Here is a 12244-nt window from a genome sequence, read left to right as displayed (position 1 = left end):
AATGAAAAGTGAAAGTATTGAAGTATAAATTTAGTATTGCAGTATAACTCCAGAGTATCACACGGCACTTGAACAAGAAAGCCAAAGCTGAAAGACAAATGCAAAAATGCTATGATGCAAAAGACTTTAATAAAGTTTTGAAGCTCAAACATACAATAAAACAAAACATTTATATACAGTTTACACAATTGGCAAATTAGAATACAAAGGAAAATGTAAGGTGCATTTTGTACTTTTACATTTGACAAAGTGATAATGTCCATCTTGCTCACACTATTAATAGCTCTTTTAATAGATATATTTTTTCCTCAAAAATTCAGGTAAATCTACCAATTTGTTACACAGTGCTACAGTTTCATGTATGAGGCATACTGTTTTCTACATCATAGAAACATATTCAATATCTTTAAAGACATTTGACACCTCTGCCATGGAAAATAAAAGGTCAACACTTTGTGCCGAAAAAAGCTTCTCTACTTTAATATCAAGAGTACTCTATAGGCCCTGGGAGACGATTCACTATACTGCATATAGGTGCCCTTACATCAACTTAGCTGTGGCATATTTAAAAGTTGTACTAATCTAGTACAGACTTGGAAAAAAAGATCTAATCACAGCTCACATATGATCCTGGTTTTACTTTATTGCTATTTTTAATGTAAAGCTTGAATAGTTTGTTCTTTTTTTATCCTCTGTGTGTCACAAAGGAACAACAGTTTTCTGTCGTGTATTTTATGCGGAATAAATAGCATGTCAGATTCAGAATAGCATGAGACGTTTTAGAGTACATACTCAACCTACAGCCTAGCAAGTCACATTATAGACTGCCTGAGGTTTTTCTATAAAGATAGCAAATAAATACATATCACAGGTTATAGTGACTCCGTGATAGGATTTTTGACTATGACAGACACCAGATATCAATCTGACTGTGTTCTTTGACTCATGTAAAAAAAAAAAAAATAAAAATAAAAATAAAAAAGTGAAATAAACGACACAGCTGTCGAGCCCTGTGTCACAGTGATACCTTGATGATATGTCCGTGATACAGCAGTGATAGTCATGCATTTTTACTATTGACTTGCTCTGCAATGGTGTCAATAGGTGAAGAACAGCTGGGGCAGCTGAAGGAAAGTGAAGAGGTATAGAATAATCACAGAGATCATGTAGTGAAAAAAAATGCAGAATCAGTGATTTTTGTGAGCAACAAATAAATAAATTGGAGTTTAATTTTATATATATATATATATATATATATATATATATATATATATATATATATATATATATATATATATATATATATATATATAAGGAAAAAAACAAAGACAAAAAGTCATCCAGAACATCAAAGTGGTGCTCCAATCTCAAATTTATAATACTGTGGCAAACAAATCAATAGCCATCCAGACAACAAAGACTGTGCTGAAGTTATAGTACATGAACACATATTGAAGTAGACATCCTGTACATAACTATTTTACACTCTTAAAAAAATGTGGTACCTTTAAGAGTTCTTCAGTTGCCCCTATGAGGAACTTATAACCCTACAACAAAGGTTTTTCCAATTAGAAAAGTTTCCATGTAGCACCATTTAATTACATACATTTGGATGGTAATAATTACACTATTACATGATTAAATTTCATTTTACTTACAATGAATGAGCAATTTTGCTTTTTTGGTTAGTAATTCATGAGCTTTCTATAGTGGATTATTGTATACATTTTAAACATCAGAGGCATCTGCAGAAGATTCTGTAATACAGCAGTGATATTTAATAAATCTTTAATACATTTATTTGCAGCTAAAGATTTCACGAAAAAAAACTCAGACTTAGTATGTTCATTATCTAATGTCTATGCAATCTATCTAGGAAGTTAATTGGCGATATATTCCGACTCAGTATTTTAAAACTAAATATATTGCAGAAGTCAGAACATTTTTAGAGGGCAATTAGGCCTTCATGATACAAAGAGCCTTTAAAGAATGCAAGTCTTGGTTTAGGCTAAATTTCAAATGCATGACAAGTTCTAGGTAATAAAAAATTTACTTGTAATACAGACAAACTTAATCCATAAACTGGTAGGAAAGCAGGTTTAATTAATTGTAAAGGGTGATTAGCTTTTAAAGCAGGGTTCTACTTGTAAACCATTTGTTATAGGCTCAGGGTGGGGGGCTGGGGCTATTGAAGAACTGTTAAAGGTTATACATTGTTTTAAAGTGTACATGTTATTTGAGTGAACAGGCTGGGGAAAATTATTCCGAAGAGTTGTCTTGTGCCTTCGTTAGGGAGGCGAGTACGTGAGCACGAAGTGATTTAATAAAGCATCTCAAAAATCTCCTACAAAATCACTAGCGGATGTTCAGACAAGCTTCAAGCAGGCAACAAGATGTGTCTCAGTGAAAATAGCCTGGCCGTCCTCTCCTCTCCTCTTTTCTCCTCTCCTCTTTTCTCCTCTCCTTGCCTCTCTAGGTCCTGTTTCAGGTTGCAGAACATGTACATTATGCGATTGTTTTCCCCCTTCTTCAGTCAGTGCCTTCCTCTCCCTCCCTCTCTCTCTCCCTCTCTTTAGGATATGGCAGCTAGAGATTGATTTTTATCCTGTGGGAGCGAGTTGTACCTGTGCCACAGAGTGTGCCATAGAGTGGTGGTTTCAGTGCCGTCTCCTGTAATATAGAGAGACAGACAGATATAGGGAGAATTGTAGTTACAATAGCATCTGGGTAGCTGATCTGCAGCATGTACTGTGTAAGACGATATAAAAAATCTCTCTCTCTCACTCTCTCTCGACATATACATTATTATGCATACATAAAGAGAGAGTAAGCATTCTTCAAGGTCCAGGCAATAAAAATACTATCATTTTGTTTGTTTGTTCTCATTTTTGTTTAGTTGTTAGCTTTGTCAATTTTGCAGATTTACCTTGAAGAATGCTACACAGTGCAATCAGCTCGACTAATCGGTGCATGCAGGTATTATATCTCCAATTAATCCAGATTTTTTTTTTTTACATCCACCATACTACAGCATCACTCATTCTTTGATGACATCAGGTACACTGTAAATTAGTTTTTGATTCCCCTCCCACAAGATAGCTACTAAAAGTTTCCTATAGCTAGTTAATGAGGTTCTTAGCACAGAATGTGGCAACAGTTTGTTTTTATTTTTTTCCCATTTTCACGACATAAACATGGGCTCATTAATTTATTTCTAACTCTGCTAAATGTGATAGCCGGTTTTGTTCCAGGTTATGCCAGTTAATGGTTGGAAGTAACTCCTTCAAGTGCAGGATACTGCAATCTCGAAATGACACATATTGTGGTTAAAGGGTGTCGTGTTTTTCCACGGCTCATGTCAAAAAAATCAACTCTTCCCTTCAGGCAAGATATCCCTAATGGAGAGCAGGACTGGTTTTATATAAAACCATGGTTTTCTGAGAGAACAAGAAACAGTTCACTTAGGGAATGTCACTCATTCCAAATAATTTGGTGAATATTTTCTCATTCTTTTAACAGAAAGTGGATCTCCATCAAAATGTCTGCTACACCCATATAATTTGCTTTCAGTATGAAAAATGGTTCTGCCTGAGCTGTGTCTTGCAATATTTACAGCAGAAAAATTGCTTCTGAAAAAGAAGACAGCATTGAGATGGACTGGTGAAGCACATAAACTGCTACACAAAGACCCATAGCAAAACGTATCCAGGCTTTTACTCTCATTAGTGGAAATTGTGATGCTCCCACTGGTGACAAGGGGATTTTAAGTCTGCAGACCACTACAGAACGGTGGAGGTAGAACTGACCCAAGATGAATTTCATGCAGCGTGATGAGGAATATGCGTAGGCACAGGCCCCAAATGATTTCCTTGACTTCCCTTCTTCTCAAACGGAGCTGAGCTGAGTGTCGAGTACTAGTCATTATTATAAGGCCAAGCAGCAAAAGCAAAGTCTCACATCTTATGTGAAAAATGCGATTTGGTGTAGACCTACTACATTCAATGGGAAGTAGCATGGGCTATATTCTGAGCTCTAGGCATCAGGAAAATAGAAGTGAAGATTCTAAAGTAACCAAGTGGCACAGAGTAAAATATTAAATAGTGGCAAGTAACTAATTCTACCAAGCAACTAATTATTTGTCCATTCACCCTCAGTGATTAGTAAGCCAATTTGTACTAAATGTATTGGTGAAAAGCAAATGGAAATGGCCTTCATGCTACATTCAAACATATAACAACCAATAGCAGCAAAGAGACTATTCATTTTCAGTTAGAGGTAGTGACGGTGATCATTGGTGACTCAATCTGGGCGTGTTAACAATGTGACAAAGCTGTAAAAAAGTCCACTATATCTAAATGTGGAATGACTTGTATAGTGTAAAGAATGACCATAAACCTAACCCTAGCACATACACCATCCACTTGCAAATTACTTACTAAGACAATTACAGAGAATCATTTCCAGGATGTAGATGTACATTGCTTTATATTTATATTCTAGTCTTTAAACTAATATATATATATATATATATATATATGTATATATATATATATATATATATATATATATATATATATATATATATATATATATATATATATACGCATTAAAGGAAATTTATTTTCACTGCAGCACACATTTCTGTTTGACCATTTGTATAAAAAATATAAATAAATAAATAAATAAATAAATAAATAAATAAATAAATAAATAAATAAATAAATAAATAAATATAAAAGAGGTGAAATTAAAACCTTTAACGCAACACACAAAAAAGAAAACCACTAAAAAGTTATTTTTAATCACTAAACATTTGTTTCCTCATGCACCAAGTCTCAAATTAAACACCAAAATCTGCCAAGAAGCACACAATGACTGTGTGGAAACTAATATACTGTAGGTTATTTATATTTATTTATTTATTCCAGTGATTATTATATTCTAAACATGAATTCAAAATATATATTTGTACATTTATATGTTTACATACTAGTTGTTTAAGCAAATTGCAGGAATGGGATGTTTAAACTACGTGATGCAGTGGGGATTCCCAATTCATGTCTGCAATTTGCTTAAACAACTCGAATATAGATATATATAACTATTTGTTTTACATGTTCTCTCTGAGTTCATGTTTGCTTCCTCTGGGTTCTCCAGTTTTCCCTCAACTTACAAATGTCAGTAGGTGGAGTAGCTACTTTAAACTGCCTGTTTGTGTTTTGCCTTGTGATGGACTGCCATCCCATCCAGGGTCTATTCCTGCCCCATTCCCCTTTATGATCAACTGCTTCCCTCTCCAAGATAATCACTGAAGATAAACAATGGATGACATTTTTACACCTAACAGCACTGTGTGGAAAATTTATGAAGCTTTCCTAGTGGATTAAATACCATGTGTGTCAACATAATTGACAAACGTGGAACTGGGTAGAGATAATTATTAATATTTTCTAAAAGTTTATTTGCAGCATTAAAGGCAGGAGTGTGTTCATCAGCAGTCTTTCTAGCTGAGCAATTTAAGTGTTAAAAATATTTCACATTTGGTATTTAAAACTAAATGTCTTGTGCCTGCTCGACAGAAGTAAAGTTCTTAGCTGACCAGGCAAGAACTGCAAACGTGACAGGAAAAGACACTACAGGGGCCAAATTGAAATTTTAACGCACACAATTACATTTCTTGGTTATAAACGCATAAAACTGTGACATGTGAGGAAATTTCCTGGGTGGAAACTGAAAAAAACAAACAAAAAAAACCCGGCATAGACATGTTTTGGCAAGCTAGTACACTTAGCAAACAAATTAAATATAGAGATGAAGACACACTTCTCCAAATGCAACCAGGATCAGATAACTAATTTAACAGATATTTTATTGGGAGGACATCCAATAGGTTTAAATGAATATGCTTCTGAGGCAGACAATAGACAATAGATGCTTTAATTTCTCAGTGGGGTCAAAGCAGGATGCTTCAAATATTTCACACAGTGAGACTGCAAGAACATCCACAAATATATAAAGAATTAATGCACCTAGCCACAAATTGGTATTTAGGGGCGACCATGGTCTTTAGAGAAAACCACTTAGATGCCATATGCAACCAATGTTTAAACTATAGCATTAAGCCGGTCAATAATCAAAAGAAAAAGAAAATGTATCTTATTTACACAAACAGGCAGTTAAGGGTTAAGGGTCCCTTAACTTTGGCACTCGGTTTATTGCAAAATTGCATTTGCCACATAACAATTTATTTTGCTGATTTTCCCAGCCTCGCACAATAGATTAAAAAACGTATAGGGAATTGTTTTTATCGTGTTTTATGTTTAAATAATGAAATGTATTAATACAGTACAGTACTGTATACATAAAATTAAATTTTTGGGGTGGCGTCCGTTTATCACGGTTTTTAGTTTATTGTTAGTTTATAGTTAGTATAGTATAGTATAGTATAGTTAGTTTATAGTTTATATTTTAGTTTATTTTGGAACGTAACCACGCCGATAAACAGGGGATTACTGCATTGTAATTTGCTCTGGTTAAGGGTGTCTGCCAAATGACTCTCCAAAATGTAGCCATACTGGCACAATCAGTATGTCACATGGTTGCATTTTCATTTACAGCATTAACAGGACAGGTCCATGTCATTCCATATCTCTGCCACAGGACTGTGCTGATCAAAAAAAATCATTTACGGGGAATGAACAGCAATATTGTGAGAGAACCACTAGTAGCAGCAGGTAGTAGACGCTGCAAGTCTAACATTAATGCTTGCTCAACTGAGATACCTGATTCAAACACAGTGGTGAATATGTGCAAAGTGAGACTGTGAGCCTGGTCTAGCAGAAATATATATTTTTTTTATCGGAAACAGAAAGCAGAAATAACAGAAAGATTGTAGTTATTTTGAAATCAAAGCACCACTGTGGAAGCAGAGGCAACAGTGAGACTGATTCTAATGATCATTTTGGAGATAAAATGCCATTTCAGCTGGCCCGTGGACTCTTGAGAACCACTGAACATGGAAAAAAATCCTACAGCATTTAACAGTAATGCAACCCAGGGTAACCAAATACCCAGCTTTTGTGTGTTACATTGGTACTGGAGGTGAAACATTTATTTACTAATGAACTTCATTATCACCATCATGTCAAAGTGAGGGTTTGATATCTTGCTATACCTGCAAACTGCTGTCGTCATGCGCACAGTTTTGAACATGTGGTTCTCTAACCAGAGACATTACAGCTTATTCAAGCTACTAGAACAGAGGCACTGCATGGCTGCTTCGCTCCACTAAATTACTATATACTAAGGGGGAATATTAGAAGAAGCTTTGTGGTGTCTAGTATCCAAAAATATTAGACCAGAGGTTCTGATTTAAAAATGGCGATTAGCTTTTCAGTGAGCAATAATAATTGCTGGAAAAATTGCACAGTTTGATTGCACCCTTATCAAAAATAAATTACACATTGACGTATGGCCAAGAGTTAGATCTTACTTGTCATCTAGTGGCTGTGAGGAATTCATTAGTTTAATAGTTATATATGTATATATAAAAAAAAAAAAAAAAAAAAAAAAAAAAAAAAAAAAAAAAAAACGAAATACAGAAATACAGAATAATGGTTGACTTATAGTAGGATAGTTAGACTAGCCTAGTCAACGTCTTTTAAAATTTTGTAATGAGAAGATGAAAAAACAAAATAAATAAAATATCTAGATAGCAAGTACTCAGAAAAGACAATAGGAAGTTTTCTAGCATATGTGACCAAAAGGCTGGTGCTATGCATGTAGCTTTGACCTCAGAGTTAGTACAGCTTTAATGACCATCTTTTTCCATACTATATATTTTTTTGTGCTATGAAGCTTTAAAATCCACAAGTAACCCATTTAAAATGGGTTCTGTGGACCTAGAGGCTGCATAGCAACTGCCCACTGCTTTCATTAATGGGGAACGTGCAGAGATACATTTTTTCAGCTTAAAAATAAGCTGCTTTGGTGTGAAAGACAGAAACAGACCAATTACCCTGATGCTCAGCAAGGTAGGAAAGAAAATACAAAATAAAAAACCTGTAGTCTACAGTAAATTATGCAACACTAACCTAGAATACACACCATTCCCAAGACATACGAAAGAATCGGTTCATAGTGGTAATGACCTTCTATCAAATCCACTCTGCTTCTGACTCTGTTGCTGTCTGAACTTGAACTTTTAATGCTCTTGTGCAAACCAGTGTAAATGAAACATGAGTGGTTAAGATAGTTTTTTGCATGACATATTTTTATATTTTAAATATAATGTCCGTGTAATATATATAGACATTGTTTATAGGTTGCTGTCCAGACATATACAGTGATAGTAAACTGGTGTATGATAGATTGATAGAGTGTAAGATACTTGATGAATAATATATATATATATATATATATATATATATATATATATATATATATATATATATATATATATATATATGTATATATAGTTTATCTTTAAATCTGTAACTTAGTAGTGCTTATCAATTTTAAGGCTGTACAGTATCCATAACGGTGAATTTGTCATATGTTCTATAATTCTATGTATATTTAAATTTTTTGAAGGTATTTACTTCTTTACGACACAATTTGCACTATGTTGCTGTAACGCATTACATTAACTTCTGTTACTGTCTGAATTCATAAAACCTTGTCACCTGGTGCCAAATTATTCACTGATGAGACTTTCAGTCCTAATTTAGTTCTATTCTATCCTTAATATGTAAGAGTCCAAAAAGAAACTTGAACAGATTATTTCATGTAACTGCACCTGAAATAGAAAAAAAAAACAAAAAAACTACCATATACTAAAAACAACAACAACAACAACAAAAAAACATCTGGTCATTACTCTACTCTATAAGAGATTGATTGAAATATGTTTCATCAAACTACAGAGGACAGGTAATTGGCCTGAGTTATGTAGGTGTCAAGAGAAAATGAAATAAAACTAATTACAAAGAGAACACTAAATACCAAGTTATTATATATAGGTTAGCTATATTTCATGCCACTACAACTTTACAGGATGAAGAGCAGAGAACTTTTTACTTTTCAAAAGATTGATGTCCCCTAGTGTATTATGGCTTGGTTGAAATTTTTGTCAGTACTGTGATGGCAATTATATTTAATAAAAAAAAATAAAAAATGTAATAAAAATTTAAATAATAATAATAATAATAATAATAATAATAATAATAATAATAATAAAAAAAGTTAAACAATACAATATATATAATCAGGTAGGCCAAAGCACAAGTTCTGTTTCTCTAAAAATGTTATAGCTTGCCGAGTGAACAATGAATCTTGATTAAAAATAATAGTACAAAAAAACAGTAGATACTTAGTGTTGTGTGAACTCCAATAAATCCATGCATTACAATATTTTCAAAAATAGATACAATATGTGAAGCTTACTCCACTAAGACAAGTCACAAGAGGTTAGTATGGGAAATAAACTGACCTCTGCAACAGCCTCATCCTGAATATATATACAGGTCAAACAAAGATCTTATTGGATTTTATTCGACTGCATATTCATAGCTTTGTCTGAGAACAGTCAAGCAGCTTGGTATTTATTTGATCTTCCACAACCAAAAATGTGTGTTCTGACTGAAGCTCCTGTATCACCAGGGGCATTGGCGTCAAACTCATCGGCTCTGAACCGGGAGAGCAGGATATAAAAGAGATGAGAGTGAGATGAGTATGAGGATGAGAGTAATGGAAAGAGAAGCTCATGCTGCACTGAATCTAGCAAATGGACCTTTTACAGTGCTATGAACCATATGGAACCTTTTATTCTGACAAAAAAATTTTCTTTCTGGCTAGCTAATTGCTAACAAAGTGCATAACATCAAATAATGTGCAATGTAAATTTTCATGCTAAGGAATTTGTGTGTCTGTTTCATGTCACTTATCAGTCACAGATCACAGATATTATCCTGTGAAGTGCGAAGTCTTTCTCCTGTTTTTAGCCTTTGGTCGCTCTTCTGATTGACAACCTGATTCAGCAGTTTATGAGTTTGTTCTGGCTTAATGTCTTTGGTTTTTCGCGATTGCAGACAAGCCTACCTGCTTTTTATTCTGAGTTTGCTTCACTCTCGGGAGCATTCGCTTGATCTTTTAATACACCTGCATTTGCATCGTGTGTGATCTGACAGATGTTAAAAACAAAGCTGTACACTGAAGCCAATATATATGGATTGTTACAGTTTATAGCATGATTGTGTGTGGGGGGGTGGTGGGGGAGGGGGCATTCCATTTTTGCATATTTTTCCTCTTGAAATGCACCATTAAACTCAATGCGGAGTTTTAATCCTAGCAGAAGCTTTGAATGTGCCATTACATTACAGAGAAAATGGAATGTATATGTATATACATATATACATATATACATATATATATATATATATATATATATATATATATATATATATATATATATATATATATATATATCTTCCCGTGGGCTCACCACCTGCAGGAGGGACCGTAAGGGATGGTGCTGTGAGGATTGGGCAGCAGTCGAAGGCGGGGGTCTGCTTAGACTGCTGCCCCCGCGACCCGGATTACGGATAAGCGGGAGAAAATGATGATGATGATGATGATATATATATATATATATATATATATATATATATATATATATATATATATGTATATATATATATATATATATATATATATATATATATATATATATATATATATATATATATATATATATATATATATATGTATATATATATATATACATATATACACATACATAGAGAGAGAAAGAGAGAGAGAGAGAGAGAGAGAGAGAGAGAGAGAGAGAGAGAGAGAGAGAGAGAGAGAGAGAGAGAGAGAGAGAACCTGACTATTTATCACTAAAGATCAAACATTTTGACTAATAATTAAATTCTGACACAATATATAAAATCTCGCTTCATGTTTCTGCAACATCCTGACAAAAATTACGGAGAAAAAGAAATGTGTAATTTAGCATTCGGACCACGTAAGTAGGCTTATATATAATGCGCCGTAGCAGAGCATTGCTTTTAGTCACATTCTGAAGGAAATGCTGATGGCGAGAAAGGACTATTAGCTGTGTGTGGGTGTCACTTTAAATCATGATGCACGTAATACTGTATATCTGAAAAAATTTGCAGAGAGGGATTTTCTGCATCAAGGACAGACATTACAGGAGATGAAAAACAACATGGTGACCATTTAGACTGACAAAAATCCTTTAAAAAAATATATGATATGAACTGTTCTGAGAGACTATGGAAATGTTAAAGCAAATTACAACCTGATTTTTTTTTCACTGACATTTCTTTCCTATCACATGAGTTCCTTTAATAAGAATCATAAAAAACTGATAATGTTGCATATTTTGGGTATAGGAAATGGCTTTTAAATTAGATAATACTACAAAGACTGGGTTTTACGGTGTAAAATACAACTGGACTGCATTGGAACCAATGAGTGAATCTGCTCATGAGTGAATTATTTTAAGTCGCTGAGTTTGAAAGCATCGCATTCATGCTGATCTTTCTAAACCACAATTGCACAGCTTTTTTGTACAAGGTAAGACCTGTCGCTGCAATGCCACTACGCTGTCCACCACAGATTTCCATCTATTTCCCTTGTCTGTGTTTATTTATAAACCACTTTGCATTTGGCACAAATCAGGTCTCATAAGCTAAAATATTCCAGTATTCAAATTAGCATGTCTATCATTAATGCTGGTGCGCCTCCATTGCGACATTGTGTAATAAACTGTTTTGAATTGTGGTGAAAGAAAAAAAATCCCTCCCTTCTATGTCTGTACAACTTTAATTGTAAGAACTTTTGCTTTAACCATGTGCATCTGTTCAGCTCTGCCTGTGGAATGTATCTTTGATTTGATTTGTTGTCAAGCATACTTGGTTTTGATATGTCAATCATGATCAAACATTCAACCATTTCTTTGCTGAAAAGATGATCGTTCTTATTTTTGTACACCTAATAATTACTGTATAAATTGAAACCCTTCTTGGTAAGAAAATAATACCATTTCACTTGGGTACTTTTTATATTGAATAATGTTATTGAATCTATCATTCCTAAAGTCTAACAGCTGGTGTTTAACGTAAACTGTGGCAGTTTTCCTAATTCTGTCATGGATAGCTTAGCGTGTTTTCTTTTTTTATTGAATATAACTGAAACGCTTTCTCTGATTGATAAATGC

General features: G+C 33.8%; 1 protein-coding gene across 2 annotated transcripts in view; it reads right to left on the bottom strand.

Moving 5' to 3' along the window:
• Positions 1 to 12244, bottom strand: part of pcdh11 (protocadherin 11) — a 189449-nt gene that overhangs the window by 156705 nt on the left and 20500 nt on the right. The window lies entirely within an intron of this gene.

Source organism: Silurus aristotelis (genome assembly GCF_946808225.1).
Source record: "Silurus aristotelis genome assembly, chromosome: 14".
In the NCBI taxonomy this organism is placed as follows: Eukaryota; Metazoa; Chordata; class Actinopteri; order Siluriformes; family Siluridae; genus Silurus; species Silurus aristotelis.
Note: the sequence above shows the minus strand (reverse complement) of the source record. Positions and strands in the feature narration are given on the sequence as shown.